The sequence below is a fragment of the Oryctolagus cuniculus genome, chromosome 4 (genome assembly GCF_964237555.1).
Source record: "Oryctolagus cuniculus chromosome 4, mOryCun1.1, whole genome shotgun sequence".
Lineage (NCBI taxonomy): Eukaryota > Metazoa > Chordata > Mammalia > Lagomorpha > Leporidae > Oryctolagus > Oryctolagus cuniculus.
The window spans coordinates 153,245,192-153,269,904 of NC_091435.1; the positions used below are offsets into that span (position 1 = coordinate 153,245,192).

The 24,713-nt window shown below is 39.1% G+C and overlaps 1 protein-coding gene across 9 annotated transcripts in view; it reads right to left on the minus strand.

Annotated features, from left to right (window-relative positions):
* TBC1D5 (TBC1 domain family member 5) overlaps window positions 1-24,713 on the minus strand; it is a 602,613-nt gene that overhangs the window by 546,099 nt on the left and 31,801 nt on the right. The window lies entirely within an intron of this gene.

The following is a 24,713-nucleotide window of genomic DNA, read 5'->3' on the forward strand; positions in this document are numbered from 1 at the left end:
AACATGGAAAAACAGTAAGTTTATAATCATAAAAATTTTTTAAACTTTCATACCAAAAATTTTCCAACAAAGATAATATAATTAAAAGGCTCCTGAAACAAGTGGGAGACCAGGAAGAAGCTCCTGGCTCCTGACTTCGGATCGGCTCAACTCCAGCCGTTGTGGCCTTTTGGGGAGTGAACCAGCAGATGGAAGACCTCTCTCTCTCTCTCTCTTTCTGCCTTTCTTTGCCTCTCTCTGTAACTCTTTCAAATAAATAAAAACATTTTTTAAAAAGTTAAAATCACGAACAGACCTCATCAAAGTGACTCTCCAAGACATTTAATATTAATTCTTAGAGCTCCATTATTCTGATGGAATACAATATATAAACATTAATGTTTTATCTTGTTTTTTGTCTAAAAGCAATCAAGTTTTTTCTCAAATATTTTTGTAATTATTAAAAGCATTTGTGAAAAAAAATCAGCAACATAATTACCAAATAGTTGTAGAAACTATGTACTTCCTGTATCACTTTAAGTACTTTCTTTCAACACCAAATAGTATCTCTTCAGTCTCAAAATGGATGTCGGTTTTCAACAGAGACCTAGATTCTACCATGACACAGTGCATCATTCCTTCTATTTGATTTACTATATTAACATATTACCAGACAGAGACTTTAATCAATGACATCCTTAAACTAGGATTATATCACCCCCCCAAAAAACATAATATAATAATTTAATAATATAATAATTTAATAATAATCAAAAACAGACTTAAACAAGAGAAGGGAAAACAAACATATTCTTCTGACATAAATGTCCAGAAACAGACAAAGGCTAATACGACAGCTCTACTCCAAGTACTGGGGCCAAGTTCCATCTTACTCTACCATCCACTCTTGCCTCGTGCCAAGAAGGCAATGGGAATTCCACACTAATATTATTTACTCACACTGCAGGCAGTAGGGACAAACTCTCATATTTCAGCCTAAACCTCATAATCCATTTCTTAGTCCTTTAGAAGGCTAAGAAATATAGTCTCCAACACTGCCAATATGCTAAGCTATAAAACTGGAATTCTTTTGTACTAAAGAAGACCGGTAGAATGAATGAATTTTGTAAGAAAAATTACTAGAGACAGACTGCAATGAAAGTTAGTTACAACTCTCCAAAGAAAATGAGATCCACTCAAAAGATTTTCATTTGAGAGGTCCACTACAAATATTAATAAAAATGAAAGCCTAAATATTTAAATAGGAGTTAAATAGTTTTAAAGGTTATTCTCAAAATAAACTGCTGCATAATCACTATCATTTTAAGGCGATTACTAGCATCAGGAAACATTTATAATTTTAAATGAAAGAACAAAAATATTTCACATGCAGGGGCTAGAGCTGTAGCACAGCAGATTAGGCCACTGCCTGCAAGGCAGGCATCCCAAATTGGAACACCAGCTTGAATCCTGACTAGCACACTTCCAATCCAGCTCCCTGCTAATGCTGCCTGAGAAAGCAGCAGATGATGGCCCAAGGACTTGGGACCTTGCCACCTACACCCACATGGAGTTCGTGACTCCTGGCTTAGACCTGGCCCAGCCTCAGGCATTGCACCCATCTAGGGAGTAAAAGTGTATAGAGGATCTGTCACTTTGCATTTCAAATAAATATTTACGAAATATATTTCATATGCATACTATATATATACACAAACACAAATAATATACACATATACTTGGTATATACTTACGCATACATATAGGCCCTAAAGAGACCATTTAAAAGTTAAGTAATGGAATTAACTAAAATTATATACAAGTTTTACTGTGATTTGGGGCACGCTAACAAAAATTTTTTCTCCATTTATTACTTTCCAATTTTTCTACAACAAACAGATATTATGTTTACAATTATTCTTCACAAAAGACAGTGACCTAAATGAAGACGCAATTAGGCACCTTAAAATAGTAGTCAGATTCAGGCTTTAGCTTATTAGTTGGTATTTACTGATTTTTAAAACAGTGTGGGGAATCTGTAACTGGGCTGCATCTTTCCCAACTGCGACAAAATATACACCTTTCTCTTTAGTTGGTAAGAAGTCAAACTCTCTGTGCCCAACTTGTATTCAACTAACTAGCATTTATATGTCCTATTTGTCAGTTTTGCACAAGTCACTCCTAACCAGATGCTACGTCCATCATTCCTAACAATTTACCCCTACATATTTCTTACTTTTGCTCATCTCACTCTGCTGAATTAATCATTAGTCCTTCATGTATCTACAAATCCTTCCACTTTCCATATGCCCCAATCTATTTTGTTAAATTTCTACCTTACCATAAATATTCCTGATTACTTGTATGAGGGTACTTCAGAAAGTTCAAAAATGGAATTAAAAGATAATGCAGGGCCAGCGCCGCGGCTCACAAGGCTAATCCTCCGCCTTGCGGCGCCGGCACACCGGGTTCTAGTCCCGGTTGCCCCTCTTCCAGGCCAGCTCTCTGCTGTGGCCAGGGAGTGCAGTGGAGGATGGCCCAAGTGCTTGGGCCCTGCAACCGATGGGAGACCAGGATAAGTACCTGGCTCCTGCCATCGGATCAGCACGGTGCGCCCGCCGCAGCGCGCCAGCTGCGGTGGCCATTGGAGGGTGAACCAACAGCAAAAGGAAGACCTTTCTCTCTGTCTCTCTCTCTCTCTCACTGTCCACTCTGCCTGTCAAAAAAATAAAAAAATAAAAATAAAAAAAAGATAATGCACATTCATATTAACAGTTTTTTAGGATTTATTTTATTTAATTGATAGGGGAGAGAGAAAGAAAGAAAGAAAGAGAGAGAGAGAGAGTTTTCCATCCATCAGTTCATTCCCCAGATGGCCACAACAGGATCTGGGCCAGGAGAAAACCAGGAACTTCTTCTGGGTCTCCCACGTGGATGGCAAGAGCCCAAGCACTTGGACCATTCTCCACTGCTTTCCTGGGCACATTAGCAGGGTGCTGAATGGGAAGTGGAGCAGCCAGGACTCAAACCAGTACCCATACGGGATACCAATGTCACAGGCAGCAGCTTCACCCACTACACCACAACACCAACTTCTATATTAACTTCTTACAGTACACTTATGTGATGGACACATCTAACAGAAACCATTTCTTTCTTAAATTTTAAACTATTCTGCATTATCTTGAATTTTCCAAAGTTATTACAGGGTATATAAAAATTGTTATATCGGTACTAATTCTATTGCTTCATAGCTACCATCCATAGAATCTCATGACTTAAAATATTTCCAACTTCTCCACATTTCCTTTAGTGATACCTTCCTAAACTCCTTTTATCACCACATTAAAAATTGAAAAATAAAGAAAAAAGAAAAAATTACGACATTTGAAACTACTAACAGCCTATGGATGGGAGGGCCAAAATACCAAGCAAATCAAAAGTAAAATATACACAGTCATAGCACTTTAGAACTAAGAAAATAAGAACACAGTTAATTAGAAATTCACAACAAAACAAAATGAAAGGCAAATGTATAACCCAGACATACTACAGAAAATCCATAAGACAGAAAGTCACAGCAGTTGTCAAATGTCTGCTGGGGTCAGTTTCTCTCATGGCTGACAACACTAGTTTAGCTTCTGTATGATTCCAGGCAAGAGAGCCTTCTCTAAGTGCCATGCATGGGAGACCTGGTTTGTGTTCCTGGCTTTTGACCTTTTTCTCCAATATTAATCGCGGATCCCGACTCCTCCATTGCAGGCTTTTTGGGGAGAGAGAATCACCAGATGAGAGCATGTGTTCTCTTTAAAAACAAACACTCACTCAAATATATCCTTTTATTCCATTTTAAGTAAGTGTTGGCCGGCACTGTGGCTCAATAGGCTAATCCTCCACCTTGCGGCGCCGGCACACGGGGTTCTAGTCCCAATTGCGGCGACGGATTCTGTCCCAGTTGCCCCTCTTCCAGGCCAGCTCTCTGCTATGGCCCGGGAGTGCAGTGGAGGATGGCCCAAGTCTTTGGGCCCTGCACCCGCGTGGGAGACCAGGAGAAGCACCTGGCTCCTGGCTTCAGATCAGTGTGATGCGCCAGCCGCGGCGGCCATTGCAGGGTGAACCAACCAACGGCAAAAGGAAGACCTTTCTCTCTGTCTCTCTCTCTCTGTGCACTCTGCCTGTCCAAAAAAAAAAAAAAAAAAAAAAAAAAAAAGTGTTGCTTTCCAGTGAATTGGCAACTTAAAAAAATGGTCTTTGATTACAGATAATTTCTAAAGTATTTTGTTAGATCTCTCATTGTATTCTTTGCATTACTCACCTGCTCTCAACCTTGTTTGTCTATCAGTAACTACATTATAGTCTTGGAAAAAAATCCTTCATTTCCTAATGCTTTATTTAAAAATCAGTATGTATCTACACATGTTTTAACTTTTCCACCGAATTAAAAATTTTATGTATGCTTTTTATTTTTTGAAGTTTTCTTTTGTATATGTATGTAGTCTTTCAGTGGCTTGAATCATTATTTTTCTTTCCAAAGATGAAAGATCTGTAGTTTAATTTTGCTGCCTATTTTTTAATTTATTTATTTGAAATGCAGAGTCAGTCTCTCTCTCCCCCCTTCTCCTCCCCTACTCTCTTTCACACACACCCCTCTACAATAGCCAGCAATGGGCCAGGCTGAAGCTAAAATCTAGAAGCCAGGTGTGTGTGTGTGTGTGTGTGTGTGTTTGTGTGTGTATAAATAATATATAAATATATATAAATTGGGTATTGACAATATCCAAAGACAATAGTTGAAAAGTTTCCAAATCAACTGAAGACAAAGATGGAAGTTCTGAGATGCAAGAAGACAGTCAAGATACTGGGTAAATAGTAACTCCTTATCAGTTTCAAGGCTAAGTCCACCACAATTACTGCAACATAATGGCAAATCAGCATTTTCTATTTTTATTTTGTTAACTATAACAGGGGTGGGGCCGGCACTGTGACTTAGTGGGTTAAGCCGCCACCTGCAGTGCCAGCATCCCATATGGGTGCTGGTTCGAGACCCAGCTGCTCCACTTCTGATCCCGCAGTCTGCTATGGCCTGGGAACACAGTAGAAGATGGCCTGCAGGCGTACACCTTCCGGATAGGTTAACGCCGGCGAGACCTCGGAGACACCAGACGCGTTTATCGGCTTTTCAGCTTTCACTTTATTTTTCAGCAGACTCGCGTTACATGTCGCGAACGCCCGCCCTGTTACCGGCATTCATTCACAACTCATTCATTCACAACTCCTTCATTCACCACTCCTGCTTACTACTCGCATTCATTCATAACTCCCGCCTGTTACCGGCGTTCATTCATAACTCCCGCCTGTTTCCGGCGTTCATTCACAACTCCGCCTGTTACCGGCGTTCATTCATTACTCCGCCTTTTACCGGCGTTCATTCATTCCTCCGTCTTTTACCAGCCTTCATTCATTCCTCCGTCTTTTACCAGCATTCATTCACTCTCCGTCTTTTACCAGCGTTCATTCACTCTCCGTCTTTTACCAGCGTTCATTCATCCCTCCGTCTTTTACCAGCATTCATTCACTCCTCCCGCCCACCGTCCACCTATTTATATATATATATCATTCACGGAAAACATGTTACCAACTAAGTGTGGGAAACATGCAATAACAGGATGCTTAAAGTCAAAACAGGATCTTGCAATTAGCAACGGGCAGGGTGGAAAAAGCCCAGCACTAAACTTCTTGTCGGGAGCGGCACAGCTGGCCAGGCTGTCCCGTTCCCCGACAATGGCCCAAGTCCTTGGGCCCCTGCACCCACGTGGGAGACACGGAAGAAGATCCTGGGTCCTAGCTTTGGATCGGCACAGCTCTAGCCATTGAGGCCATCTGGGCAGTGAACCACTGAATGGAAGACCTCTCTCTGCCTCACTTTCTCTCTCTGCGTAACTCTTTCAAATAAATAAATAAATAAATAAATAAAGAACGGAGTGGATGTACTCTAAATAAACAAAACTGGAACTAGTTGGTCTTGTAAAGAAATTTGGGGGTCTGGTACTGCTGCGTAGTAGGTGAATCTGCCACCTGCAACGCTGGCATCCCATATGAGCACTGGTTGAGCCCTGGCTGCTCCACTTTCCATCAAGCTCCCTGCTAATGCAACTGGGAAAGCATCTGGGGAGTGAACCAGTGGATGGAAGATCTCTACCCCCTTCTCCCTTGCTCTAATAAATAAATAAATTAATTAATTGTTAAAAGAGCCCAAAATTTAGATGCTAAAGATTTCCTTTCCTGGTGGAAATATCCTGTCCTTACTTCCAAAACTGTTTTTCTATTAGTGTTTCTTAATATATGTAAATTTAAGAAATTAAAAACCATTACAATCTTATATTAGCAAGGCTGAATATATATTCAATTATGTTGAAATGAACAGAATTCCAATTTTCATTAACTGTTCTCTTCAATATGAGCTAAGCCACACAATACTTCCTGCACACTTTACCTGTCAAATCCTCCCAGCACAACAGGTTCTTTTACTTTAAAATGTAGTTCCTTAAGAAGACCCTGCTCAGAACTGTAGGAAAAATCAAATGTAAATTCAAACTGACTTTTAGTAAAACCGAAAGCGCAGCATCACACCTCCTAAGAATCATACCAATATCTGCATAAATATTTGGTCATTTTTCAAATATTTGACCCATATCTAATTGAAGCATTACAGTAACTCCATGGGATACTAGCTTTAGAAAGCAGATAAAATAATGGCTAAAGGCTTAGAGTAAAAGAACATTGTGAATAGTGTCGGAAAATATATAAGATATAAAAATTGAATTTAACAATGTCAAAGAGGAAAAAGAGATATCCAAAATGTGATCAACAGCTGCCTTTCAACATCATTCCCCATCACATGAAACTGAAAGCACAATCATTAAGCATATACAGCAAATAAACTAAGTGAAATGATACATTAACTGATTTGATTCAATGCCACCAAATTCAAACAATCTAGCAAGATTTTATTTAATTGCTTATTTAAGTTAATAAGACTCAAATGGCACTATTTTCAGAGGTATGGGAAAAGAATTTTAATAGAAAACAACTGGTCTCAATAATTAAAACTTTCATATAAGTAAAGGTTGAGCGGGTCAAAAATTGTCATCCAGACAACTTAACCATGAAGAAATAAAAAGTTGGGGCAAGTGTTTAGTGGTTAAGACATGGATTAAGATGCTCTCGTCCCACATCAAGCATCAGGGCTCATTTCCTCACTACAGGCTCCTGCTGCCAGTCTCCTGCCAATGCAGACCATGCAAAGCCACACTGATATCTCACATAATTGAGTACTTGCTACATAACCTGAGAGACCTGGATTGCATTCCTGGCTCCAGGCTTCAGCCCTGGCATAGTCCTGGCCACTGTGGGTATTTAGGGGGGATAAACTGGCAGATGGGAGTTTTCTACCTACCTCTCAAAAAAATAAATTCTCTAAAAAAAATTTTTAAAGAATCAAATGTTTAAGCTCTTCTGTGAAAGTTCAGGGGCAAAGTCTTTAAATTACAGAATTTCCCAAATCACTGTATTGCTGTACCGACGCAAAGCTAATGCCTGAACAAATGTAAGACACCAAACATCTTAATGTGATGGTTTCAAATAAATTGGAATGTTAAGGTGGAAATGTACAGTGAAGTGAAGTGAAGAAAGAAAATCCATGATTTCAGTCAGACACAATGGTGTGTGGTAGGAGAATATCGGCTTTGAAATTTAGTTTAACTTACTTCCAGTTTTTTTTTTATTTTTTATTTTTTCCTTTTTTCTTTTTTTTGACAGGCAGAGTGGACAGTGAGAGAGAGAGAGAGAGAGAGAAAGGTCTTCCTTTTTCTGTTGGTTTACCCCACAATGGCCACTGCGGCCAGCGCACCACGCTGATCCGAAGCCAGGAGCCAGGTGCTTCTCCTGGTCTCCCATGCGGGTGCAGGGCCCAAGCACTTGGGCCATCCTCCACTGCCTTCCTGGGCCACAGCAGAGAGCTTGATTGGAAGAGGAGCAACTGGGACAGAATCTGGTGCCCCAGCCGGGACTAGAACCTGGGGTGCCAGGCCGCAGGTGGAGGATTAGCCTAGTGAGCCATGGCGCCGGCCTACTTACTTCCAGTTTTAACTTCCTACCAATCCATTCTTATATAAAGAAAAATAATCCATTGTGACTTTTGAGTTTTTATTCAACATCATAATCAAATTGTAAGAGATTTTAGCTGCTTAAAGTCTTTTGTGTGGAGAGAAAAGGCAGAACTTTAAAAACATATCTACAAACATAAACACAACTACATATAGCAAAAGTTTCCTAAATGGTAATATTTTAAAGTACATCACCCCCTCAAACTCACTACTGAGATGTTCTTTTAAGACTTTTTAAAACTAACAATTATGCTTCAAGGGTTGATCCATAAAACATATTACATTTATATTATAGAATAATTGGTAATCATGTTATAGATAACTCTTTTTCAGCTATTAATGATTAATTCTAGTATTAAATTACACATATTAGCAAGAAAATCAAATGGAAATAGTTCATGCCTTGTTCTCACCTAATTATAAAAATATCTAAAAAGGTTACATGACATATTTCAAATTCCATATAGTTATGGAAGTTGTAACTACTCATAATTGTATTTTTGAGTTTAAATTATATTAAATTAAATATTCTGAATTTAAATTATCTTTAAGAATTTTATAATTAAGCCATTCTTATAATTTATAAAAATCTTAAGAAAAAACTAGATCTAATCTAAAATTTTAAAACCTGTCTTTTTTAGAATAAAGTCATTAATTTTCAGGTTTCATTACACTGGATTGACATTTACATATAAAGAGATAGAGGTTTTATTTTTGCATTTAAATTCTAAAGAGAGTAAATAAAGATGATTAACTAAAGGTTATTTAAAGTTTTTAATTTAAATTACTGGATTTTCTAAACTTCAGAGTAATTTTTGGTAAATGCTTTTGTTTAAAAATTATAAACTTCCACATAACTAAAGATGAAACTTAATCTGTTATTGAACTTGAAACAATTTAAACTCAGACATGAATAATTATAACTTTTAATTGCACTGTATTTTAGATTGTTTTATAACCCTTTAGGAAAAAAAATAGCTCATGCCATATCTCCACTTCATTTGACTATCAATATATTTTACTCCATATAAAAACCAATCCTGGTTTTCTGAAAAAAATATTTGCTGTAATATTACATCCATTTTCTCTTCAGTAACATTTGTAAGCTTTCCACAGTTAACTGTAACCTAGTTAGAAAAGGTTACTTAACAAGATTTTTGTGTACATTAAAAAAAAAAATTTTTTTTATCTGAAAGGTAGAGCAAGAGAGACAGGGAGAGAGAGAGGGAAAGAGACATGGACCAAGACAATAGATCTTCCACATTGTGGTTCAGTCCTTGAAAATGGACAGAACAGCTGGGGCTGGGCCGAGCAAAAGTCAGGATCCTGGAACTCCATCCAGGTCTCCCACATGGGTGGCAGGGGCCCAAGTACTTGAGGCTACCCTCTACCGCTTTTCCAGGCACGGTGGCAGGGAACTGGATCAGAGAGGGAGCAGCCAGGACTCAAACAGGCGCCCATATGGGATGCCACCATTGCAGGCAGCGGCTCAGTCCTCAGCGACACAAAACCGGCCCCAATTTTAAGTATATTTTATGAGTTCATTCGTAAAATCTCCTATGATATCTCAGTTGAATTTCCTACAAAGTAGTGAAAAGATAATACAAACTACTAGAATCAAACACTTCTAGAATAACAAGAAAAATCAATACAACAAAATGTCTTACTAGAAGAAATCATGTTTTTACTAAGGTTCAATTATTTCTAAACATTCTAATACATAAAAATCAAGTAAAACAAGCAGTTGATGGAAATTCTTTATAATCACTTTCACCTTTACAAATTAAGTATAAATTTAATGGTAAATGCCAATCAATATACCTTCTTCAGGATTATACACATAAACTAAATAAATAATGAATAAATAAATAATAGTTATACTTATCTATATAAGCAGCCAAGTTAACTTCCTAGAGAGGAAGAATTGAATAACAGCAAACATGCAACATGCTGTACTAAGTACTAAGAAAGTTTGTGCATGAGCTTTTTATTTCTATTTAAAAATATTAAAAACGAAGAGTAGGATTACAAGTACCCAATGTTCCCAAACAGAATAACAAATGATATTCACATCAAGCAATCCAATTCACATAAACATGCAAACATATTTGCTTCATTTTATGTATATTTATAAAACAATTAGGGGCCGGAGCTATGGCTCACTTGGTTAATTCTCCGCCTGCAGCCTTTCTCCAGGTCTCCCAAGAGGGTAGAAGGGGCCCAAGTACTTAGACCATCTGCTGCTGCTTTTACCCAGGCCATTAGCCAGGAGCTGGATAGAAGGGGAGCAGCTAGGATTCAAACCAGCATCCCATATGGATCCCCATTATCCATATTCCCATTATCCCATATGGGATGCTGGATTTGCACATGGTGGCTCTACTCACTATGTCACAACACCAGCCCCTAATAGTCTACATTTCTTAAGAAAACTTTCAAATACAGAGTTTCAAATAACTCACTTGAAATATTTCAATTGATCTCATCACTTACAGAAGATTCATACTCTTGGATTTTTAATTGCTGTAAATATAAAAGTAGAGTAGGGGCCTGTGCCATGGCTCACTTGGTTAATCCTCTGCCTGCAGTGCCGGCACCCAATATGGGCGACGGGTTCTAGTCCTGGTTGCTCCTCTTCCAGTCCAGCTCTCTGCTGTGGCCCGGGAATGCAGTGGAGGATGGCCCAAGTGCTTGGGCCCTGCACCCGCATGGAAGACCAGGAGGAAGCACCTGGCTCCTGGCTTCGGATCAGAGCAGCGCGCCGGCCATGGTGGCCATTTGGGGGGTGAACCAACGGAAAGGAAGACCTTTCTCTCTATCTCTCTTTCTCTCACTGTCTATAACTCTGTCAAATAAATAAATAAATAAATAAATAAATAAATAAAGGTAGACTAGACAAACAATTGGACATGCACAACAGGAATATATTCTAATAAAAATTCTATCTATAAAAGCATCTACCAAGCAAAATGACTAAAAAGGGACTCAAATTGAATCAAAATAGTGAACATTCTTTCTTTTGCATTCCAAACCAAATACAAAGAAATTAGAGCTAAAATTTGTAGTATTTGTTTTCCAGCTGCCCGTACAAAATCAATTGTTAATTTCTGCTCATCAGTGAGATATCTTTGTTGCTTTTTAATATAAATTCTAAGTTTATATAAGCCATGTTTCCATTACTGGTACTCAAAGAACTTTGTCTAAGACAATGGTATATTAAAATATTGATTCTACTGATAATAATTCCAATCAACCAGATTAGAAAACCAATGTGGGACTGGCACTGTGGCCCTACTTTTCCCACTGTCTGCAGTGCCAGCATCCCATATGGACACTGGTTCAAATCCTGGCTGCTCTACTTCTGATCCAGCTCCCTGCTATTGTGCATGGGAAAGCAACATAACATGGCCCAAGTCCTACATGTAATTACATGTCTATATGTGGCTGTAGGTCACTCATTTGCACTGCTATACAGCACTCCAATGTATGAATATGTCACAACTTATTCATCCTATATTCTACTGATATATATTTGAATAGTTCAACATTTTTGCTATTCCAATGTTCCTACAAAATATTCTTGAACATATATTTCCAGGTGCACACACCCATGGATTTCTCTAACATAACTGAGAGGGGATCGTGTCATAGTTCATATGCATATTCTATTTTAAAGGTAATACTAAATTGTTTTATTTTATTATTTTCAAAGACAATTACTGAAATTAGAAGGCCAATGTCAAAGAACAACAATGTAAAACACAAACTTAATTAAATTTATGTCACAGGAAAGCACAGAAATACACATAAAAATAATCATAAAAATAACCATCACCATTCTGATTGTCACTGACCAGCATCACAGGTTAAAATAATAAACGTCTCACAGGGACCTGTCTCCACCTTCTTTCCTCTCAGTGGAATCATTATTATTTCAAGGTGTCACTGTCTCAGACACAGTTCTCTGGGTACCAATAACAGAAACCTACACAAAGTTGCTTAGGCAAACTGAGAGCATTTATTAAAAAGACATAAAGGTCTGTCACAGATTGGTGAACAGGAATTATGACTGATCTTTAAAAGCAGGTAGAAATCAGAAACTACAGAGCTTCCAAGAAATAAGGTTAATCATCTCTCAAGGACCTCCAGGGCAGCGGCTTAATTTTTGCTCTTTACACACCAGTCCCTTGTTTCACTATGACCACAAGCTAACTACAGCAGCAGTTTTATATGTCTTTCTAGAAGATAAGCGTAGCAAAATCTAACTTGCATCTTTGCCAACTCACATTTTCAAGCTGTCAAAAAATGATCCACTCCTGTTCATATGTAACAACTATGTATTGTGAATATGAGGGTCCCACTTACAAAGCTGCAAAGGCACAGCCTTGGAAAAAGGTATCACTTAGATAACAGGGATCTGAGCAGAAATCCAAGAAAGCATCTCCAACAACATGACGGAAACAGTTAGAATTGCAATGGAGTGCAATTCTGACAAATCTAACCACCATTCCACACCAACACCTTCCTGAGTCCTGTAATCAGTATTTATAAGTCAATTAGGGGGGCCGGCACTGTGCGGTGCTGTGTGGCGGGTAAAGCCGACACCTGCAGTGCCGGCATCCCATACAGGCACAGGTTGGAGACCCAGCTGCTCCACTTCCAATCCAGCTCTCTGCTATGGTCTGGGAAAGCAACAGAAGATGGCCCAAGTCCTTGGACCCCTGCACCCACGTGGGAGACCTGGAGGAAGCTCCTGGCTTTGAATCAGCATAGCTCCAGCAGTTGTGGCCAACGGGGGAGTGAACTAACGGATGGAAGACCTCTCTCTCTCTCTCTCTCTCTCTCTCTCTCTGCCTCTCCTTCTGTGTGTAACTCTTTCAAATAAATAAACAAATCTTAAAAAAAAATGTCAATTAGGGGCCACGCCGTGGCATGGCAGGGAAAGCCACTGCCTGCAGTGCCAGAATCCCACATGGGTGCCGGTTCGAGTTCCAGCTGCTCCACTTCTAATCCATCTCTCTGCTATGGCCTGGGAAAGCAGCAGAAGACGGCCCAAGTCCTTAGGCCCTGCACTCATGTGGGAGACCTGGAAGAAGCTCCTGACTCCTGGCTTCAGATCAGCCCAGCTCCAGCCATTGTGGCTATTTGGGGAGTGAATGGAAGCGGATGAAAGACCTTTCTCTCTCTGCCTCTGCCTCTCTGTAACTCTGCCTTTCAAATAATAAATAAATAATTTTTTTTGAAAAGTCAATTAGTGGGGTCTATGTCGAAGTGCAGTGGTAAAGCAGCTGTCTGCAATGCCCACCAGCATCAATTATGGGTGCAGGTTCGAGTCCTGGCTACTCCACTTCCCATCCAGCTCCTGAGAAAGCAGCTAAAGATGGCCAAGTTCTAGCACCCCTACACCCATGTAGAAGACCCTGAAGATGCTCCTGGCTTCGGTCTAGCCCAGCCCTGGCCATTATGGCCATTTGAAAAGTGAACCAAGGGATGGAAGATCTCTTTGTCTGTCTGTCTCTCCCTCTCTCTCTGTAACTTTCAAATGAATAAAATAAAAATCTTTTAAAAAATAGGTAAATAAATTAGGTACTCAAGTCACTGAGAGCAGATAAGACCTTAACACTGGCCTTACACCAACCTCCATTTCCAACGCCAAAAGCCATTTCCGACACCCACTTCTCATGCTTCTCCTTTTGCTCCTCCTGCTCGTCATCAAACTCTCTGCAGCATGAAATGCAATTAACTATCTCTAACTGAAACTTTACTTGATATATCTTTGAAGTCCTGTCCTGGTTCTGACTTTTCAATTTTCTTTATATACTCACTTTCCTCTGACCCTTAAATACAGGTAATTCTTAGACATTACAACAAAAGTATCAAAAACAAAAGAAAAAAATGATAAACTGGATATTATAAAAACTTAAAATTTGTGGGGCTGGCGCTATGGCATAGCAGGTAAAGCTGCCGCCTGCAGTGCCAGCATCCCATATGGGTACTGGTTTGAGTTCCAGCAGCTCCATTTCCAATCCAGTTATTTGCTATGTCCTGGGAAACAGCAGAGGATGGCCCAAGTCCTTGGGCCCCTGCACTCATGTGGGAGGTCCAGAAAAAGCTCCTGATTTCTGGCTTCAGATTGGCCCAGCTCCAGCCATTGTGGCCATTTAGGGAATGAGTGGAAGCAGATGGAAGACCTCTCTCTCTCTCTGCCTCTTCCTCTCTATAACTCTGCCTTTCAAATAAAGTAAGTAAACCTTCAAAGGAAAAAAAATTGTGTATTTTTCAGAAAAGAACTCAACAATTCACTTTAACAAAGTGAAAAGATAATCTCTCACAGAATGATAGAAAATGTTTCTAAATCACACACACACACATATATATAAGGGATTTGTATCTAGAATATATAGAGAACTCTTAAAATTCAGTAACAGACAATGCAGATTGGGCAAAGGATCTCAAGAGAGAAATCTCCAAAAAAGAAAGACAGCTAATAAGCACATTTTCAACTTCATTAATCGTTGGAAGTGCAAATCAAAACCACAATGAGTTGGGAAGTCAGCAAAACAGGAAGCTCTAGATTCTCTTTCCACAAAAACCAACCCTGTCAAAACCATGGAAAAGTTAAGGCTTTACATCAACCAAGTAAACAATGAATCAAGAAAAAAGTAACTTCAAAGCCTCAAGATATCTTTGTGGTACTTTTACATGCCCTAATTCTATCCTTTTTCTGTCATGATTGGCAGCCATAGGCCATCTTCCCGGTATGGCAGCAAGGTCTCCAGTTCAGAGAAAGAACAGATCTTATTCACCAACTTTTGTGTTTATCTGTTAATGGACTACCTGAAGGACAGATGCAAGGTGGTCATCTATATTTCACTGAAAAACTCAGACTAGAAACAGGGTGACCATCTTGAAAATATGGCAAGTAGAATTAATAAACTATATATGCCTAGGACAAATGATTACTGTCTAAATATATAGTGGAGCATGCACAGCACAGAAGGAAAACCTGGGGAGAATTTGTTGGACAAATTATGAATACATAGGGGAATTTAGAAGACAATATGGTTGATCAGAAATGACTTCCGAGGACTCTGAGCTTCTACCTTGGACTGTTCCCTATGCTCGGTGCATGCCTAGCTAAATGTTCAGAGTGTCACCACAAAGACCAATCTACAAAGTCTGAGAGACATTCTTCCATTTGCTTGTTTGGAGACTCTTTAGTTTTGTTTTAGATCCTGATATTCAAGGCAATATCTGTAAAATCACTAGCTGAACACAAGCTAAGGAAAAAAGAAATTACTTAGCAGGCAGATAATAGCAAACAGAAGAACTAGCAAACTTAAAGCTAGGAGAACTGAAACCAAGTCTGAGAGACAAAAAAAAAAAAAAAAAAAAAAAGAAGAAAAGTGAACAGAGCTTAAGGGATTTGTGGGTGGGACACCACCAAGCAAAGAGCAAAGACATTACTGGAGTTTCAAGGCAAGCAAAGGAAAGGAAGGGGCAATTAAAAAAAATTTTCAAAAATGATGACCAAAATCTCCCCCAAGTCTGGTGAAAGACATGAATCTAGAAATTCAAGAAGTTCAATAAACCTCAGAATAAGATAAATGTCTATATAAAGTCTCATTACAATCAAACTCTGAAACTGAAATACCAATTCTTCATGTGCCTTAACCTTACCAGATTTCAGACTGAATTTATACCATCAACTCTCTTGGTTCTCAAGGTTTTAGACTGTAATTACACCATGAGATCTCTTGGGTCTGGTTACAGCTTGGATAAGAGTTTGGATGTCCCCCAAAGGCCCATGTATTGGGAACCTGGTCCCTAAAATCTTACGTTTATGTCTAATGGATTACTGTTAATCATTAACAGATCAAGGGTGGAGGAGTTGATCCAATTATAGTGTCTATGGGATGAGCCCAGTGGGAGATTTTCACATCACTGGGGGCTTACATTTGGAAGGTACTTCATGCAAAAAAGATTGGTTATCTACGCTGAGTTTGTCTTAAATTCTCTCTTTGCTTCCTGGCTCACCATGTGATTATTCCATTAGCATATGCTCTGACATTTCCAGCCTCCACCAGATGCCACACTGATGGGGCAACATGATCTTGAATTGTAAATCTCCAAATCTTTACCTTCCCAAGAAGCTCCTCTCAAGTATTTTACTTAAAGTTACAAAAAGCTGGGACTGGCACTGTGGCATAGCGAGTATCCTGGTTACTCCTATTCCAAACCACCTCCTGCTTAGGGCCTGGTAAAAACAGCAGAAGATGGTTCACATGCTTGAGCCTCTGCCAGCCATATGGGGAGACCTGAATGAAGCTCCTGGTTCCTGGCTTCAGCCTGGCCTAGCCCTTGCTGTTACAGCCATCTGGGAAGTGAACCAGCAGATGGAATATATCTCCTCTCTCTCTTTCTCCTCCCCACCTATTAACTCTGACTTTCAAATGAATTTCATAGAAGTTACAAACACCTAATATAGGTCTCCAGCTAGTCAACTGCAGATACTAGGATTGCTCAGCCTTTATAATCACACAAGACAATTACTTATAGTAAATGTCTTTATCTTGGTAGGGTGGGTTAAGCCCCCACCTAAGACAACATCCCGAATGAGCATCGGGTAGTGTCCCAGCTACTCTGCTTCAGATTCAGCTCCCTGCTAATGTACCTGGGAAAGCAGCAGAAGATGGCCGAAGATCTTGTGCTCCCATCTCACATGCAGGAGACCTTAGACATGACCCAGTCATGGCTGGTGGGGCCATTTGGGGAATGAACCAGTAGGTGGAAGATCTTTCTCTCTGTCTCTCCCTCTCTCTGTATTAACTCTGGCTTTCAAATAAATAAATAAATTTTGTTTAAAAGTCTTTATTTAAAAGAATTTTTTTGTTAAATAAGACTTTGCCACTTTGTTAAGTAAGACTACCACTTCTCCTGTCCTAAAAATAATGCTAAAGAGAGTCTTCAAGTCTAATTGACAGGCATTAGGAAGAAACACAAAATTTTATAAAGAAATCAGTGTCTTCAGTAAAGATAAACACATGGACAAATACGAAGACCAATATTGTTATATTTTTGGTTTGCAACTCCATTTTTAAATTTTTAAAAGACACTAAAAGCAAATATATAAATAATAATTACATGGAAATAACAAATACATAAAAAATAATTATACAGCAAACAGCAACAAAATAAAGAGGGGGAGGACAAACGTGTATAGAAGCAAAGATTTGTATGCCATTGCAGTTAGGCTGGTATCTTTACAATAATCACAAATATCTAAAAATATACACGAAGGAAACAAGAAGGCAATCAAAATGGCTCACTACAAAACTCAATTCAACTTGAAAGAGGATAGTAAGGGAAGAGATGAGAAATGAAAAGAGCACAGAAAACTAACTTTAAAATCGCATTAGTATGTAGTTTAAAGCATCAATAATTACTTTTAGTAAAACTGGAGAACACTGACAGAACTGCAATACAAAGTACAACTTTGATTAAAAGGATAGAACATCTAGAAAGAAGATTTTAACAAACAGAAGACTTGAACAACACCATAAACCAATTAGACCTAACTAATATATCTAGCACACTGCATGTATAGAAAAACATGCCTTCGTTTTAGGTTCACATAGAGCATATGCAAAGAAAGTCAATATGTTTCACCACAAAACAAGATGCCAAAATTTTAAATGGCCAAATCATAAAGTATCCTTCCTGACCACAATGGAATATAGCTATCATAAATAATAGGAGGAAAACTGGAAAATTCACAAATCTATGAAAATTAAGTCTTAACCAAGGATTAAGAGAGAAAGAATAAATCACAAAGCAAATAAAAAATTAGAGGCATTTGTTCTAGTAATTAAGACACCCAAATCACCATATCAGATTGCCTGGGTTTGATACCAGGCTCAGCTCCTGGCTCTAGCTTCCTGCTAATGCAAACCCACAGATGCAGTGGAAATGGCCCAAGTGACTAGATTCCTGCTACCCATGTGTGAGACCTGGATTGAGTTCTCAGTTTGCTACATCAAACTATGGAGCGTGAACCAGAAGAGAGAAATATATGTTCTCTCTCAAACACGCACTTGCTCATTCTCTTTCTCTGCCTCTCAGAAAAATGTATGAGGGAAGGGGAGGGAGGGGGAAGGGGAAGGGGAGGGAGGTGAGGGGACAGGTGGGGAGGGGAGGGAAGGGAAAGGAAGTTATGCCAGCGCAGTGGCACAGTGGGTAAAGCTGTCACCTGGAATGCCAACAGTTCAAGACCTGGGTGCTCCATTTCCAATCCAGCTCCCTGCTAATGCACCTGGGACAGCAGTGGAAGATGGTCCAAGTCCTTGGGCCCCTGAACCCACGTGGGAGACCCGGATGAAGCTCCTGGCTCCTGCCTTTGACCTGGACCAGCCCTGGCTGTTGCAACCACCTGATGAATGAACCAGCTCGCTCGCTCACTCTCTCTCTTGCTTTCTCTCTCCCTGCCTCAGCATCTTCCTCTCTGTAACTCTTTCAAATAAAAAAATAAATCTTAAAAAAAAGAGGCCAAATCACTAACACAACTTCAGATCTTGAGGAATGAGTAAATTAAACCCAAAACAAGCAGCAGGAAGGAAATGATAAAAATTATAGGTTATAGGTAATTACAAAGAAACCAGAGACCCAACAAAATCAAAATTTGTTCTTTTAAAAGACCAGTAAAATTGACAAACCTTTAGCTACACTGATAAAAAAAAAAAAAAGTAACAGAGATGACAACTAAAATCATAAATTAAAGTGGAAACATTGCATTCAACCTTACAGATTGGTAGGATTATAAGCGAATACTATAGGAAAAGGTATTGTGCACAGTGGGTTGCGATGCCACTTGGGACACCCTCTTCCTGTTACAGAAAGACAGTTCAAATCCAGACTAAGATTCAGCATCCTGCTAATTTGCCTCGAAAGCAGAAGATGATGGCTCAAGTACTTGAGTTCCTGCAACCCACATGGGATAATTAGATGGAGTTCCTGGCTCCTGGGTTCAGCATAGCCCATCACTAGCTGTTGTGAATATTTGTGGAGTGAATCAACAGATGGAAGACCTCTCTCTCTCTTCCCACTCTATCCCCACTTACTGAATCATTCAAATAAGTAATCTTTTTTAAAAAAGGAGAATGCTATTAACTGTCAACAAATTAGATAAACACGTAAATAAATAAAATTTTAGAAACACAAATTACCTAACTGCCTCAAGAACAGAAAAATCTCAATAGAACTGTAACAAAGAGATTGAGTCAGTAACAAAAACTTCCAACAAAGAAAATTCTATGAGCAGATGGTTTCTCTGGTGAATTATACCAAACATTTAATGAAATAACAGCAATTACTCTCAATTTTTCCCAAAAATAAAAGAGAAAGAAACACTTCCAAACTCATTCTATGAAGCCAGCATTATCCTCATTCAAATGACAGACTTTCACATGAAAAACAAAAAACCTACAGGCCAATATTCCCTATAAATGTAAATATTAAAACTGTCAACAAATTTATAGCAAACCAAATTAAACAGCACATAAAAAGAATTATATAACAAAGCCAAGTGGGATTTATCACAGGAATGCAAGGATAGTTCAGCATAAAAGAATCAATGAAATATATATTGATAGAATGGAAAAATATGTAACTGGTATAGAAAATGCATTTGACAATACCCTTTTGTGATAAAAGAAAAAAAGAAACTTAGAAAACTAGACACTGAAGTGAACTTCCTCAGCATGAGTAAAGGCACTTATGAAAAAATCCACAACTAACAGTATACATAATAGTGACATTTGAAACTCTCCCCCTAAAGTCAGGAAAAAGATTAGGATGCCCTCTTTTACCACAATTATTCAAAATTATATTAACTCACAGTTGGAGTAATCAGACTAGAAAAAATATATAAAAGGTATTCGAATTGGAAGAGAAGAAGTAAAATGGACTCTTCTCAGATGAAATGATCCTTGAAACAGAAAATCCAAAAGAATCCACAATAGAGGTAACAGAGCTAGCAATTTCAGCAAAGTTGCAGCAAATAACACACAAAAACCAGATGTGCTCCTATGTATCTATGAAGAATGATCCTAAAAAGTTATTAATAAAACTATTACATAGACAATGCCATGAAAAAGAAAATACCTGGAAATCTATCAAGCATGTGGCAGATTTGTGCACTGAAAAAAAGATGCTGAAATTAAAGAAGGTCTAATATAAATGGAGTGATACCTCATGTTCCTAAGTAGGAAGACTAACTGTTAAGATGCCAACATTATTCAAGTGATCTAGAGAAGCTAGGAGCCCAGCATTTCATCTGAATCACCCACACGGGTAACAGGGGACCAAGAACTTGAGTCATCTCCCACTGTTTTCCCAGGTGCATTAGCAAGGAGTTGAACTGGAAGTAGAACAGTTAAAACCTAATGGGCACTCAGATATAGAATGCTGGCATCACAATGTCAAGCCCATACATCTCCATGCCTTTTTTGTGGATTAGAAAAGCCCATCCCTAAGGAGTGCAAGGTATTATTTGGGAGGCTGATGAAAACGTTTTAATTGTAGTGATGGGCACATAATTCTGAATATCTGAAAGTCACTGAACTGTATATTTTTAAATAGGTGAATTGTCAGGGTATGTGAATTATAAGAAAAATATAGATGGTTCTAACTCTCTAATATTCTCCCCTTTTTTCTCTTCAAGGATGTCATTCCCTGAATACACTGAAATATAACCTATACTGCAGATATCTCTTAGATCTTTGTCATCACCCTTGACCATTCTTCTGAACTACAGAGCTATATTTCCCCAATCCCTGTGAGATACATGACAGAAACAGTCCCATCACTCACCAAGATGAAATTCAAATTCCTACTCCTGCATACTAATTTCAGCTTGGAAGTGCTGCAATGCTCCTAGTCACCCATGCCTACTAACTCTGGCATTTCTACCTCACTACTACCCATTTCCACATTCAGTCACCAATTCCTGTCAGCTCTATCCTACAATATCTTTATTACTTCCCTCTCAATAAAGTGAATATCGCAAAACACCACAACTTCCCTTCCTTCAATTCCTCCTCTCCAAAATAGCACTACATTCCCAAATACACAGTTACTTCAAAAAGTTTGGGGACGAGGGCGGCGACACTGTGGCACAGAGGGTAAAGCTGATGTCTGCAGCACTGGCATCCATTTTGAGTCCTGGCTGTTCCACTTTCAATCCAGCTCCCTGCTAGCATTCCTGGGAAAGCAGCGGAGAATGATCAAATGCTTGGACCCCTGCACCACATGGGAGACCTGGGGGAGATTCTTGGCTCCTGGCTTGGGCCTAGCTCAGCTTCTGCCATTGTGGCCATTTGGGGAATGAACCAGTGGATAGATTCTCATATTCTCTAATTTTGACTTATAAATAAATAATCTTCAAAAATAGTGTGTGGAAAATGAAATTATATATTTATTTTGGTACAAATAAGTTTGAAAGCCATGCATGTTTGACATAATACACATTTTTCATGAATTTTTTTCAAGACACTCTGTATGGATTTTAAATTTTTTGGACTAAATTAAATACATTTTAATTCCATTTTCCACCAACTTTTTTGAAGAATTCTTGTACACACCAAGAAATTCTAAGTCTAAAATTACAAACTTCCTTTTTCAAAACACTTCAGTAGCCTCCCAGTCACTACGGAATAAAATTCCACGTTTCTCCAGCTTAATTTGCAAGTTTCCCATGAAGTGGACTCAACTCACCTATGTCATTCATGAGCCCTAAAGGTCAGTCTCTGAAAATTTATCATTCTTTTAGCACACCATGGTTTTCATGCATGGATGCTTTTAAATCCCTCATGGGATTTACATGCCTCTGACCTGTATGCCATTGATATAATCAAAATTTAGCTTTCCACAAATTCAGGAAGCCATCAAATTTTTTAAAGATTTATTTATTTGAAAGTAAGAGTTACACAGAGAGAGAAAGTGAGGCAGAGAGAGAGAGGTCTTCCTGGCTCACTTCCATATCAGCCACAAAGGCCGAAGCTGTACTGATCCAAAGCCAGGAGCCAGGAGCTTCTTGCGGGTCTCCCGTGCAGGTGCAGGGGCCCAAGGACATCTTCCACTGCTCTCCCAGGGCACAGCAGAGAGCCAGATGGTAAGTGAAAATAACATAACTGGTGGGCCGGCACTGTGGCTCAATAGGCTAATCCTCCCACTTGCGGCACTGGCACACCGGGTTCTAATCCCGATCGGGGCGCCGGATTCTATCCCGGTTGCCCCTCTTTCAGTCCCGCTCTCTGCTATGGCCCAAGTCCTTGGGCCCTGCACCCGCATGGGAGACCAGGAGAAGCACCTGGCTCCTGGCTTCAGATCAGCGCAATGCGCCTGCCGCAGCGCACCGGCCACAGGGGCCATTGGAGGGTAAACCAACGGCAAAAGGAAGACCTTTCTCTCTGTCTCTCTCTCTCTCACTGTCCACTCTGCCTGTCAAAAAAAATAAAATAAATAAAAATAAAAATAAAAAATAACTGGTGAATAGGATTTAATTAAAACAGCCAGTAAAGAAATTCTTCCATTTGGATTTGTCTTTGTGAGATATACTTTTCGGTCATAAAAACCATTACAACAGGGGCTGGCGCGGTGGCACAGTGTGGTGCTGGCATCCCATATGGATGCCAGTTCTAGTCCCAGCTGCTCCTCTTCCAATCCAACTCTCTGCTATGGCCTGGGAGAGCAGTGGAAGATGGCCCAAGTACCTGGGCCCTTGCAACCACGTGGGAGACTCGTAAGAAGCTCCTGGCACCTGGCTTCAGATAAGCACAATTTCGGGTGTTACAACCATTTAGGGAGTGAACCAGCGGATGGAAGACCTTTCTCTCTGGCTCTCCCTCTCACTGTTTGCAATTCTATCTTTCAAATAAATAAATAAAATCTTTAAAAAAAAAAGATAACCTAGATTTGAGTGTTTTAAAAGAAGGAAATAGAGAAAGAAAATAACACTAATAATAACATCTACCTTATGTGTATTATCAGAATAAATTAGAGAATATACATTAAAACCAATTTGTAAAATGGATCTTATTCAAATGCAGGATTCTGATATTTTAAAAGATACATTTTACTAAAACTTAAATGTCACACTGCAAATCTGTCACTCTTCAATATCAAAGCTACATTAGGGAATAGAGGAAATTTTCCCCAAATTCTTGTCAAATCTCTAGATGCCATCATACTTCAGTAGTCCCTGGCTCCAGGAGAGCAAAGCACCCCTACAGCACTCCAGAGAATACCACTATTAGTGATCCCTTTCCTGCTCCCAGAGAACAATGTCTATGACTTACCATTATTTCAAGCCCTATAACAAGTGATCTCCCAAAAACAATATCAGAATATCCAGAAAGACATGTCATTTTGAAAATAATGTTTTGCCCTTTCTTTGTTTAGTTTTATTAGTAACTCAGAATTGCTAAATAACAAAGAAGAATTTTGTATCAGGGTGGGACATCAACTGAGAAGCCTGGCACTAGGAGGCATGATGAAATAACATCTTAAAGGCATAATAAGACATCAAAATATAGCTTTCCACAAATTCGAGAAGCCATCAAATTTTTTAAGATTTATTTATTTATTTGAAAGTAAGAGTTACACAGAGAGAGAAAGTGAAGCCATTGAAAATTCATGCCCATCTCTCCTCTACTGCCTAGACTACAGTAATATCTTCATATTTTCCAACCTCCAGTACAGCACCCCCCTGAATTTACCTTCCTCACTATGAAAACACGGTCTCCCTCTGGCTCTCCAACCCCATTTTATGGTCCTGCATGCTACACACTTGATGTTCCAGCAGCAGTGACTGGACTCAAATTTCTTACACAAGCTTTAGCCTCTTTGAAGTTTTTGCACCTTTTGCTCATGCATCGTCTTCCCTTCTTCCAGCAATGTCCTTTCCCCATCTTTGCCACTCTGACCAGTCCTTCAATGCTCAGCTCAAGCTTCCCAACCACTGAAAGAGGTCCACAAACTAGAACACTTGAGTTAGCTTCTTCTCCTCTGAGTTCTACAAACACATGCATCTCTAACTCTTCATGTATTCTATTCAAAATACCATTTCTAAAACTATGTCTACAAATAGAATATGAGCCAGAAGACCAAGAACAAAGTGTTTTACTCTTTAAAACTTATTTACCTAACATTGTGATGTCATTCAGTAAAGACTTAACTAAAATGATGATATTTTAAATATTTATTTATTTAAAAAAGCAGAGAGAGACAGACAGACAGGCAAACATTGATTTCCTACCCACTGTTTCACTCCTCAAATACCAACAACAGCCAGTGCTGGGCCAGACTGAAGTCAGAAGCCTGGAACTCAATTTGGGTCTACCATGTTGGCAGGAGAAACTCAACTACTTGAGCCATCAAATGCTACCATTCCAGGGTGTGCAATAGTAGGAAGCTGGAATTAGGGACACAGCTAGGACTCGTATTCCAGACATTCTGATATGGGATGTGGGCAGCTCAAGCAGCAGCTTAACCACTTTGCAAATGCCCAACTTT